Source organism: Carassius carassius, chromosome 30 (assembly GCF_963082965.1).
Source record: "Carassius carassius chromosome 30, fCarCar2.1, whole genome shotgun sequence".
Taxonomy (NCBI): Eukaryota; Metazoa; Chordata; class Actinopteri; order Cypriniformes; family Cyprinidae; genus Carassius; species Carassius carassius.
The window spans coordinates 5097644-5108474 of NC_081784.1; the positions used below are offsets into that span (position 1 = coordinate 5097644).

At 33.1% G+C, this 10831-nt stretch overlaps 1 long non-coding RNA gene across 1 annotated transcript; it reads left to right on the forward strand.

The window, feature by feature from the left end:
• The first annotated feature begins 2476 nt into the window (after positions 1-2476).
• LOC132110464 (uncharacterized) lies at positions 2477-7377 on the forward strand. Its single transcript, XR_009424653.1, has 3 exons — positions 2477-2616; positions 6067-6131; positions 6946-7377. It is a non-coding gene; the product is annotated as an uncharacterized LOC132110464 (long non-coding RNA).
• Positions 7378-10831: the final 3454 nt, after the last annotated feature.

Consider the following 10831-nt stretch of genomic DNA (forward strand, 5'->3'; position numbering starts at 1 on the left):
GGTCAAATGAGTTTATTCAAGAATTTATCCACAATTAAATAGCATCACTGAAAGTCTCCTCCTTTACACACCCCTCTCTCTCTCTCTCTCTCTCTCTCTCTCTCTCTCTCTCACACACACACACACACACGCTCTCTCTGTCTCTCTCTCTCTCACGCACACACACGCTCTCTCTCTCTCTCTCTCTCTCTCTCTCTCTCTCTCTCACACACACACGCTCTCTCTCTCTCTCTCACACGCTCTCCCTCTCTCTCTGCGTGACTGAATGTTTTTTAAAACTTCAGAAATGTGCGTGAGAACAGATCATGTGGAGAACGATGCTGTGTGCTGAGAAAATAGATCAAACCTTACCTTTTATAAGGAACTAATGTTTGACAGGACAATGGTATAATAGTCTATAGGTCCTTTATGCTTCATCACTGTGGAAAATAAAATAGATAAGCTAACGTGATGGGAAATTATGCAATGATGGAGATTTTTTTGATAGTATTTTCCTCTTTCTCTGTTTCCACCTGTTGCCGCTAGGAGGACCACATTCTCAATTATTTAACACTCAAATTAAATATGAAAAGGAAAATAAAGACCTACATGTATTCGTTTGTTATTCTATGTATTTGGTTTTACGTATTTTGTTATTGCAGTCATACTTGGGATACTGGAATATTACACAGCGTTTGATATGAAAACGTACCATGATGGTCACTATCCACTGATTTCACAAAGAAGATTCGCAATTTCAAATTGTGGTTAAACGGGCAAACGACACCGAGTGAACCATCTTTAGAATTCGCTTCATAATTGATATATTTTTCAAAGCTTAGTTTAAATTACAAGCAGACTATTTGGATGTAAAAAAAAAAAAAACTAAACAAACATATTTTAAAAGAAATATCAAATATCAATATAGTTAATGTAACTAGCAAATGTAAAAAAAAAATATAATAAAAAAACAATAAATGAATAAAATCAATACACAAAAATATATTAATAAAAACGAAAAAGTAGGTCTTAGTATGCCGAATGAGAGCAGAGTCATCTCGTGTGTTCAGTACCACGGACAGCGCGCGAGCGCTTCTGCGAGGATTTCGTCACGTCAAATCACTTACCAGGCGTTGATCCCCAGAGAAATACTTTTACAGCCACCAAGACTTCAAAACTATAGTTAAAATTAGCTAATATATAGATAAAAAAACAATAAGCTATTAATAAGACACTGTGCATCAACAGTTAGATTTAGCGTTTAGACGTACTGATTTATATATATATATATATATATATATATATATATATATATATATATATATATATATATATATATATATATATATATATTATTGCCCACACTCTAAAATATTAGTACAGTCATCTAATAATGAGTTCACATACATGACATCTGTTAGCTCCTTATAATTCGCTATACGGCCAAATATAGCCTATATAAATTCATACATATGCAATTTTTAAATATTGTAGTTTTATAATGTTGACTTATTAATATTATTTGTATTATTAAAATATTGTGTATATGATGCTCTGTCTATTTTTGTTTGAAATTTCTGCTAATAGACAAAAACAGGACCTGTTAACTCATATCAATAAATAGAATAATTCGGCCAAGTTGTGGGACACACACCTCCCTCTAGGTGCCAAAACAAGCTCCAACAATAATTTTTCTGGGGGAATTTAAATTGATTAATTTAGTTAATATTTATATATATTTATACCCTTATCAATGTTCCCTCTATTTTTTTTTCTTGATGAGCAAAACTTTTCTCTATTGTGCGGATATGTCTGCCACCTGAGCAAAAACATTCTCTGTACCAGACCTGTACAGCACACACACACACAAGTGTGTAACTTTTCAATTATATTTGATTTGATCCTTGATGTAATTAAATGATGCACATTTTAGATTACCTGGGAACATTTTTATTTTATTTATTTAATATATATATATATATGTGTGTGTGTGTGTGTGTATATATATATATATATATATATATATATGTATGTGTGTGTGTATGTGTGTGTGTATGTGTGTATATACATATGTGTGTGTGTATATATATATAGTTTTTTTTTACAGTGCTTACCAAGAAATTCTATTAAAATAATTGTAAAAAATCTCATGCAGAACAGTTCAATTCTTTATATATATATATATAGCCTAGTCCTTAAAACCAGACCTTATATAATAAATATAAATAGACATTAAAATAGACCAATACATAGACCTTATATAACTTTCTAAACTGTTTTATGAAGCTACCCAGACTTCTATTAAAAAAACCTGGGTAATTAGTGATTTTTTTGCTTAATGTGATTAAAATCTATGAATACGTATTTATTTGTTCTTAATTTGTTTCTATCTTCTCTGCTCACTCATGTTTGGAACAACATAATTCCATGTATAGATGGATTTATTTGATACTTGATGCTTCTGTTTTTATTTTATTTATTTATTTTTTTAGGAAAACTGGAAAGTGTGGACTTGTGGGCTCCCTATGAACAGACTCCCGACCCCCAGGCATCCTTGTTACATCAAAGAGCCAGACCATGCTGAGACAGGCCCTGACACACACACACAACACTTTGCTGTGGTCCAGGTGTTTCCAGGTAATTGTAAAGCGGTGTGTTGTTATTTTTTATGTGTTTGATATAAAGCTAGTGCCGGTTTGACAGACTCCATTCTGTGAAACTCTGTGCACATCACATAGATCCTACGGTGGAAGATATAAATGACATTATTAAAAGCAAACAAATTTTTTTTTTTAAAATGAAAATGATTCAAAACATGCGATTAAAGCATACATTCATATCTAATAAATATTTTTGTTTTAGCATGTTTTATTTTGTTTTTTTTGCTGTGAAATGAAAAAAAAACAATATAAGGAAATTTGATTAAAATTACTAAAAAAAATACACTTGTTTTTGTTTATATTTTTAGTTTAATATTAATATAGTAAGATATAATGCAGCATAATCAAGTTAGATTTTTTTGATCTTCATATTTAAATGTATTGGCTCTGAAGATGCTTAGACATTTGATTTGACGGCGATGATATAACAAGACAGTGTCATGCAAAATGCCTTAAAAGTAAGTCACATCTAGGACTTTAACTATATATATATATATATATATATATATATATATATATATATATATATATAGTTAAAGTCCTAGATGTGACTTACCTTTAAGGCATTTTGCATGACACTGTCTTGTTATTGTAGTCATTTTGATTGGTTCCACGTGTTTGAGTTTTTGAGTGTAGTAATGATGACTTAATCCTCTAACCAGTAGAAACAGGAAAAACCTGACATCCTGCACATCTGATTGAACAAAAATAGTAAAGTGTATATATATATATATAAATCTATAGTGACAACTCTCTTGTAGCACAACTAGGGCAGACCATTGACTTTCCATTGACTGACTCTCTCTCTCTCTCTCTCTCTCTCTCTCTCTCTCTATATATATATATATATCCATGAAGAAACAGCTCAGGAAAATGTGCAATACTTCATTGAGTAATTGCACTGACTGCAGTAGTTTGTCACAGCTGTGTGTACACTGGAAAAAAAGGTGTGTGCTTGAGACTGGCTTATCTTCTGCTCTCAGTCAGAGCAGTCAACTTCTGGAGGAAACAGACTACAGGAGAAATGGCCATGGGGCGTTGAGTTGAGTGCTGCAGTCACGCACAGGCACTTTATCACAAGAGGTGACATTAGACACTACTTGAGCTGCCTGCTTAAAGCTTTGCCTTTTTCCATTGTTGCTGCTTGCCTGATTAAGATTTTACAGACAAGATTACCTTTATTACTTTCAAGGTAAATAAACAGGAAGAGTCTAAGAATGCTAAAATTTCAAATATTCAAGTTCCATATAAAAAAACTAAGAGAAAAGTCTTCCATTTTGTGCACTTCAGTTTAATGCACATTTGAAGACTTTAAATGCAAAACCCTTTTAAGACCTCTTGGATTTTTCTTTCAAATTATCATTTTAATCGGGCTTCTTTATTCTGCACTATACAGAAGTCAACATTTGAAGTGGACTAGAAAAGGTAATCAAAGTTGTCCTAAGACAAGAATACATTTTAGTTTTAGGACAACTTTGATGAAAGGTTTTAATCCACTTCAAATGTTGAATAGTTTACTATGGAACTCAATAGCTACCAGCAGATGTTGTGTTGCTTGCATTCTTCAAGATATTTTATTTAACATTAAGCAGTAAAATTAAATGAATACAGATTTGGAACAATTTGAGGGTGAGTAAATGATGACAGAACTACAATTTTTGGTTGCACTATTGGTTTAAGGGAAAAGTTGCATATTAATTTCAAATGTTTTTCTTAAATCACTTTACAGTGTTAATATAAATTGTGAACAGCAATAAAGCAAAATAGTAAAGCTAACAGTAATCATTAAAAACAAAATAAATTTCAGCTGCAAGTGAAAAGGTTTTTCCCTGTCGCCATCTGTGTAACTTTAAACACAGTTGTGAAATGTGATATTGTAGTTGTGTTGTTGAATAGTAGGTCACAGAAGTTCACAGAAGAAATACTGTGCTTCCTCCCCCATGTTAACAGTACTTTATGTTGATTTGCACCAGGAGAAAATTACAATTGGGGATCTCTTTAGAACACTCAGAAAAATGCAAAATAGATATCTATTCTATTCTATTCTATTATATTCTATTCTATTCTATTCTATTCTATTCTGTGTCCCAAACCTTTGACTTTCTTATCAGGGAACACAAGAGATGTTCGCAGAATTAATGCATCTATTCTATTCTATTCTATTCTATTCTATTCTATTCTATTCTATTCTATTCTATTCTATCATGTGTCCCAAACCTATGACTTTCTTTCCAGGGAATACAAGTGATGTTTGCAGAATGTTGCATAATTAATTAATCTATTGAAGATTCTATTCTATTCTATTCTGTTTTATTCTATCCTGTGTCCCAAACCTATGACTTTGTTTCCAGGGAATACAAGATATGTTTGTAGAATGTTGCAGAATTAATTTATTTAAAACTTGAAGGATTTTTATTTTGTTTTGTTCAGTGTCTCAGTGTTTTTTATTTCACGGAACAAAAGAGATGTTTGCAAAATGTTGCAGAATTAATGAATTTATTTGAGATTCTATTCTATTCTATTCTATCTTGTCTTCCAAACCTATGACTTTCTTTCCAGGGAACACAAGAGATGTTTATAGAATGTTGCAGAATTTGTTTATTTATTTATTTATTTAAGACTTTAAGGATTTTTATTTAGTTTTGTTCATGGTCAGTGTTTTTTATTCCATGGAACACAAGAGATGTTTGCAGAATGTTGTTAGTTAGTTAGTTAGTTAGTTAGTTACTTTCTTACCATGTCAAATATTCATGCTGAAATGGAAGGAAAATGTTCAGATCTTCAGATCTACACATGAGCTCCACCATGTGTGACTGTTAACTTTTTATAGTAATATTTGCTGAATTTACCCAGTCTGCATAATTTGATACCATTCTGCAGTCAGACTATCTGATTTCCCTTCTTTGTTTGTCATTGTTACACTCACACTTCTACAGACATATCTGCAAACGCATGCGAGCAGGATATTTATATTTATCCCAGGCAGCGTCACTTGGTGTCGGATGATGTAGATGGTGTCAGTTTAATCCAGAACATCACCCTGCCAGTGTGTACGACCCGGTTTCCCTCATTACAACACAATAACCATCATGACGCCACACTCTCCTCAACTTTTAGTTTCCCAGAAAAATGATAAAACCCCTCACCCAACAGCTCAAAAACATACTAAAACAATTGAAAAGACAAACAATGCTAATGAGTCTTTCAAAGTATCCTAATGACCCTGCAAATTAACAACCAATTGAGGTGCAGCCTCCATCAGGGTATGCAGCTTTTATAGCCAACCGTTGCGGAGGCCCTTGCCAAAGCGTAGTCACAAGTCCACAAAGGCGTCTCCTCTTCCTGACACTAAAAGGACATTTTCAAAGGGCATGTCAGATTTACATTCTTTTTGTTTCTTTTCTCTCCTTTTCTCTTTTTGTGGCAGGACTGTTTGCGGCCAACGTGTAAGATTGAGCTTTTTGGGGAAAATATGCAGGAAGCCACATGGTGGTACGTGATCAACCGCATGACTGTGCTTTAATTTCAGCCCACAATGGATTTTTTCTCCACGGTGTGATTGCCTAACACTGTTTTTAAAGGAGAACTTGAGAACACTTATACAGTAGGCAGTGTCAAAAATCATTAAGTTACAGTAAATGAGTGTAAATGCCAAGCTAGCTGTGTGTACTTTATTGCTACTAAATATGTAATTGTCTGGTTTTTAAAAAACATTGTTAAGAGTATTGCACAGCCAGTATCATGTATGCTAAACAGGGATTTAGTGGGTCTGATATACAAAAAAAAATATAATTATCATGTAAATCTGGTTGTGATGTTGAGATTGTTTTAATTTTCTGTGTTTTGATGTTTCAAAGGTCCCAGGGCTGTAAACCCCATATGCCTGTAGTATTTAGACTGGTTGACCTTTACAGGGTTTTCAATTGATTGATTAATTTGATTTGATGTTACAAACCTATGAATTTCTTACCATGGAACACAAAAGATGTTTCCAGAATGTTGCAGAGACTGACACCCTTAGTCACATGCAATGGAAATTGCGACTCATTTCGTGTTCAGTAGAAGTAAGAAAGTCAAGGCAGCTTTGGAATATGTGGGAGTGAGTAAATAATGACAAGATTTTAATGTTTGAGCAAAATATCCCTTTAATGATGTTGTCCAACATACAGTTTCTTGCAACTGTTTTGCCATCCATATCAAGCTGTGTTGAGTTGCTAAATGCTTATCCAACTGAGATCCGGCATGAACAAACCAAGATTTTACGTGTCAGTGGACTTACTCTTTTCTACTTCCTTTATTTATCCAGCCTCCTTGGAAGAGGTCAGAGGTCAGCCAGTCCTCAAAGAGAAGTTCTGTTCCCCCACCATGAGACATGACGGCAGTGTTTTCATTAGCAGTTAATGATGACAGATGGTCATGCATGAGAGATACCAGCCTGCAGAGTCACGCAAGGCTTCTGATTTGGAGGAAACATCATGAACGTTTTTATTTTTATTTTTGGCACGAAGAGCACAGACCTTCTGAAAACATAATTCTAGGAAATCAAGTCACCATGATATAGGGGAAGCAACCAACTGTATCCTCCACATATTCTTGGCATAGAAGTTTATTTCTGGCTACTTTTTTTAAAACTAATATTTGTAATATTTGTTTTTAGAATTAATTGGCAAATTACAGATCAGACAGCCCACTGCAATTTTGTTCCCAGTATGCTCTGTGAAATTAATTACATTTTTAATTATTGAATTTTAATTATTATTTTCCAGTTTATTTTTCTGTTCTTGCTCTTTATTTTATTTTATTAATATGAACATTTAAAATACTAATGGGTGTGTGTTATTAATATGTAGCATTTAGAGGTAAATAATATTATAATAATATTATATTTTATTATATTTATATGTTATTATATTCATATTATATTTAATAATATTGTTGTTAATTTAAATTAAAGCCATAAAAAATCTACTTGAAATAAAGTAAATGTTAAATGAAATAAAATAAACAAAAAAACATTTCAGCTAGTTCCCAATCAACATTTATCTTTTTAGTTTAGTTCAAATTGAAGAAATAAAATAACAATTACACTTAATTTTTAATGATGATAATAATAATAATAATAATAACAACAATGTAGACATTAAAAAATACTAAGTTACAAAAAAGTAAAACTTTAACTAAAATTAAAGTGAAAATAGAAAATGTAGCATTTTGCACATAATATTCATAAGAAGTATAACATGCACAAATACACAAACTGTTCTTTGGAAAATAATTCAACAGATCTTATGAAGGATCTGCATAATAATCTCAAGCATCAGATTTATGTCCGTCGCGTGCAGAGAGGGCAGAGATATGACTTATCAACATAGTAATTATTTCTGCACTGGCATGAATTCTGTTTTTCTTGCGTTTCTTCTCTCGTTATTTCTGTCTAGCTTTTGTTTAAAGGAACTTGCGTGACATTGAGCAGAAAGAGGAGGAGGAGGAAGAAAAATCCCCTTTTGGCAAGATGCAGCTACATGCTGAATTTTCCCTGCTGCTAGTAATATCTGAAGTTCTGCCTGCCCTCATAGTATTGTTTCAGGGAGGAATTTGTATCATTTCCTCTGGACTTTTGGTTGTCATCATTAATATATCATTCTTTTATGATGGTACGTTTTAGAAGATTCATCACTTTTTTATGCATACTAAGAACACTGACCTTTGTGTGTAACACAGTTCCTAACATTGCTGTTGTTGCTGATCCTGTTGTGTTTGTATGTCCAGGTTAATGGTACTGTCATGTGCTGGGATTATGAGTGTGGTACCACACCAACAGCCTGTATGAACAATGCTAGGTGAGTGCTGATATTGCACGTACACATGCACGCTATAACCAGTTGGCACGAGTCCACTCCATCCCAAACGTCCAGAGTTCCCAGTGAAAACAAGCCACTTCCTCTCCACCCATACCCCCCCTTCACCGGAATGATAAATTCAGACTCTTGCAGCAATGGGAAATCTGGCTTCAAGATAAAGATTGTAGGTTTTATGGGAGGACCGGGTCATTGATATCAGAAAAGACAAAAGCATACACAGGTACTGTACCAACAAACTGCAAGGCTATTTCCAGATTCTGTCCAGTTTAAGATTAGATGATGCTGCTGGTGACAGATTTCGCCAAATGCCTCCCAAATCAAAACTCAGTTCCAGCTGAAATGTTTTTGAGGGTCATTAAAAGAAAAAAGAAAAAAATAGAAAGAAGAAGAAGTGGATTAAACTACATGGTAAAATACTTGATTTCTGTGCATTTTATTACAGTTTTCTTATTTTAAACTAAAATTAATGTTAAATTAAAATAAAAAGTTTTAAAAAATGTGTTTCATGTAGTTGTCAAGTAAAATTTGTGTTTGTTTTATTTAAATTGAAGTACTAAAATATAGAAAAACTTTGTAGACATATTTAAAATAATAATAAAATAATGCAAATAACAAAAAAAAAATTGAGTTGAAGTCCTAAAATAACAAAAAATAAATAATAAAAATGACAAAATTGCACAACAAAAACTAAACTACATTTAAAATAAAGTACTAAAGTAACCAAAACTGAAACATTAATAAAAACTATGTAGACATATTAAACAAAAAAGCAGAAACATTTTTTAATGACAAAACGCACAACAAAAACCTACACTAAACTAACCCTCACCCAACAACTAAAAATGAATGTAAAATAACATTAAATATATATATATATTTTAAATAAAAACAAAAACTAAAAGTATATAACTAAAATAACACTGATCACGACAGCAGGCATTGCATGGCATCTACACTCACAGAATTCTAAACTGAAAATTGGAACTTCTGTCATTTATGAAATTCTGTAGATGACGTGCCGTGTGTTCAATTATTAAATATTCTAGCTATTAAGATTATATTTTGGCTGCTCAAATTGTAGTCTGCTTAGCTCCATTTAAAAACATGATGAAACTGAAGTAACGACAGATCTTTTCTTCTGTATTGTGACATACAGTTGAGTGAAATGGATCAAGTTGAAGACTTTGTACTATCCGTCAGTTGTTGATTGGACAGAGGCGGATCTGAATGCCAGCTTGCCGTTTGCAAACTAAATGATGGGAGAAGTCCAGTATATTACCCGAAAGAAGCCTGTTATTTAATCGAAAAATGTTATTATATTTTTAAATAAGAATTATGAGGTTTTTTTATGAAATATGCACAGATTAATTTATAAAATAGAAGCCAAATTTTACACATTTGGCTGCCATTTAAATCTATTCTGCAAGTTTCCCTTCAAAATCACATGAAAAATGTGAAGAAAGTGCAGTGATGTGTCTGAGTTCTGTATTTGTGAATGTGAGATTGACACACAGGCACTAATGAGCATTCGGCTTCACTGGCTTTAAAATCTTACTTATGTCCCACTGAGCTGTTAAGGAAACATGAATCTCCTCTAACAGCAGGAGCCAGACTTCTCAAGCAAGACCATCTCACACTGTTGCCATAACACAGTAGGAATGTCACCAGACACGAGCACTTAGACTGGAATCGGTGAATATGAACATTACAGTAGATATCAAAGTTGATTCACAGAAATGACCTTCATCTAACCCGCTGAAAATGTTCTGCAGGATTTGCAAGAGTGATGAAATCACTTTCAGGGATTTAGGTAAGACACTGATGATTTGTGTTTATTTTGTACTCAGTGGTCCATTTTTGTGTTGAGTTTGATGATCATTTGTATCATTGTCCTGATGGAAGATACAAGCAAGGCCCAATATAAGATTTCTAGCAGTCAGTCAAGTTTAGATTTTTTATCTGTTGAATATGATGTCATCTATCTGAACAAGATGTCCTGGACATTCAGCAGAAATGTAGGCCAACAACTTAAAGACACAGCAGTATATTTCATTGTTCACATTGAGTACTTTTTATTTTATGTATTTATTTATTTTGACTTTTTTAGGTTCATCTGACTATAGAACCCAGTCCTGTTTGAAGTTCCAGTAGTGTGTGGCAACTGAGTAACTGAATTGTTACAAACATGCCAGGTTCCACCTCCACGCAATCACTACGTACGCCCTCACCGGAATACTAAGGACATCCACCTGATCCTCATCACCACCCAATTACCTCAGCACAATAAAAATAACACACACACTCAATCGATGTCCGGTCTCGTTCGCGACA